Source organism: Dermacentor andersoni, chromosome 3 (assembly GCF_023375885.2).
Source record: "Dermacentor andersoni chromosome 3, qqDerAnde1_hic_scaffold, whole genome shotgun sequence".
In the NCBI taxonomy this organism is placed as follows: domain Eukaryota; kingdom Metazoa; phylum Arthropoda; class Arachnida; order Ixodida; family Ixodidae; genus Dermacentor; species Dermacentor andersoni.
The window spans coordinates 43,926,120-43,928,791 of record NC_092816.1 but is presented as its reverse complement, the minus strand read 5'-3'; the positions used below and the strand labels follow the sequence as shown (position 1 = coordinate 43,928,791).

Genomic DNA, 2,672 nt, shown 5'->3' with positions numbered 1-2,672 from the left:
CTGCTTTAACAAGGACGGAGGAAAGGGTCTAAGCTCACGCGAACACTGTTAGCGGAGTCTAACAACATTCAAGTCACACTGGGAGAACATATTCAAGACAGAAAGACGGACGGACGGCCGGCCGGATAGATAGATAGATATATAGATAGATAGATGGACAGATAGATGGACAGATGGACAGATAGATAGACAGATGGACAGATAGATAGATAGATAGATGGACAGACAGATAGATGGACAGATGGACAGATGGACAGATAGATAGATAGATAGATAGATAGATAGATAGATAGATAGATAGATAGATAGATAGATAGATAGATAGATAGATAGATAGATAGATAGACGGACAAATAGATAGAGGGAAGTCACCTAGAACAAAAATTCTAGTTTGCTACCCTACGTAAGGTGGGATGGAGGAGAGGGGATAAACATTTGTAAAAAGTGAAATGGCGGCTGGTGAGAGTAAACACTTCATAGTGCCCTTCCGGCGTTACGTTCTACATAGCGCATTCATTACTGCAAGGATCTTGACATAAACTTTATGGATGTGATCCGACAGTCTTCTGTTTAAACATGGAAGTCGCACTGCGACACGTGGGCGGCGCAAATGCAGCTATAATCCATAGCTGTGTTTATGGCTCATGGGGCAGTTGACATAATGCCTGTATATGCTTATCATTGAGGGAATATTGAGTGAACCGTCGCTGTGACTACGTCGCTATGTTGATCGTTCTCTCCCTAAGCACGAGGTCGCGGGTTCGACTGTCAGCCGCGCTCGAGGTCGCACTACGACGGGAGCGGATTGTAGAAACGCCTGTGTGCTCAGATTTTTTTCGGTTCACGTAAAACGAAAAATCTTCTAGAATAACGTTTTCCCGTTTATGGTTGCCTTCGCTTAAAAGTGGGGGGAGTAGATCACGATGCTTCTTTCATCAATACATATTACGTAGCCCTAAATAAGCGACTTTAGTTAATTACAAAAAACACAGCTTCGCAGGGTGAGAAGGATGGGAGCTTGCACTCTACCTGCGAGCACCAATACGGATGGGTCACGGGGCCGTCTAGGCATGTAACAGTCAGCCACAGGCATACGCGAAGTGCGTTGATTTCTTTTGGCAATTCCGTTGTTTCTTCATCAACGCGATCGTTTACCGTTTGTACAACGGAAGTAAAGCTTGGAATTTATTCTTTGCATGGTTTGTTCATGACTTTGGAGTGTTAAAGCAGAACTGCAGAAGAAGAAAAAAGAACAAGAGAGAGAGAGAACCTGTATAATGATATCGGAGAGCGCTTTCCGCGGATCTCGGTGTCGCGTCGATGTCACAGGGTCACACTCTCGAGGCAGCGGGCTATTCGTCATTGTCTCCAAACCTAAACCTTGCTTTGCCGAGCAGGGCCTCTGCTGCGTTACTCAAGGGCGTGTGCAGGCAGCCCTCCTGTCTTACAAAAGCTGCAAGGCACTTTCGAAAGTTGAAACAACTGCGCATGGAGCTCAATGGTCGCGGTTCACTAAACGTTCGATAGGGGAAAGAAAACAAGAGAACTCTTTCGCCATCGCAAGTAACCGAAACAAACAAGATGAGACAGTAGAAACGGCACCGTAGGACAAATACGCCTTGTACTGCTTTCTCGAGAAGCAAGCTCTTCATTACTTTTTGATCGAACGCACGGCTTCGTGATCGCGATGGACGTAAAAGCCGCGGCATTGCTCCGAGTAAATCCGAGCCGCGCTTAGTGCAGCTGCCTTTTATATCGGCGCTAAGTCTAACGGAAAAGTTTGACTGCAGACGGGTGACTGGAGGCTTCTGCTTCGTTTGGCATCGAGCACTGGTCAGCGTTCGGCGAGGCGCAGAGTTAAGGGCTGAGATGGCTGCTGCGGGGAAGACGCTGATTTTTTAGGGCTACGATTAAGAATTCTCATATTCGGTGCAACCTGTGTGCTTCATCGTACGTCCCACTAAGCCGTAAAGGGCTGCTACATTTTTGAACGACTTTCTTCATCTTTCGTGCTAGTCGCTCTTTCTGTAACGTCTCTCATAGCTTTTTACAGCGAAGCTGTATATGGCTAGGTTCTGGAAAAAAAATGCGTCCCTCTATCGATCCGGGAAGATCGAGAATTTCTCCCCATACGTGGGCCGATCCCGAAGACAGTGAAATACCGGGCCGACCCGGTATTTCAAGCAAGCTTTAAGCACTCCGCCAATTTGCAACTCGTATCAAATATTAAACTCATAAGAACAGATACTACACTTTGACCCACGTCGGCCATGTCTACGTTCGCACCGAGCTCTCTTTGTCGGCGTTCCAAGTGTTTGCGTATCTCATTTCCTTTCCTTCCGCTCTCCCGTGGTGGCGGCTCCGTAAACGTGCTGGCCGCCAGGACCGCGAGGCCGAAAGAAATGCGAAGCGTCCATGTGTCCCCGATCCCGCAAACTTGGAAAGTTTCACTGGTTTCAGAGGAAGTTTGTGGGGAATCAATATTGTATGACCTGTGTTGTGTGCGACCGCTTGTGGGTTTTTCGAGTGACCTCATAACCATTACTGCCCTGCAGGACGTCTATCAACGCACGATCGCCTTGGCTACGGTGAAGCAATGTGTGCCCTCGGAGTGCGGTGAGGTGGGTGTCCGTTCTACGCGCCGGGACTCGTTAGTAAAAGGTGTCGTGCCG

General features: G+C 47.8%; 1 pseudogene; it reads right to left on the bottom strand.

Moving 5' to 3' along the window:
- Positions 1-2,128: 2,128 nt before the first annotated feature.
- Positions 2,129-2,272, bottom strand: LOC126521019 (U2 spliceosomal RNA; annotated as a pseudogene).
- Between the last annotated feature and the right edge of the window lie 400 nt (positions 2,273-2,672).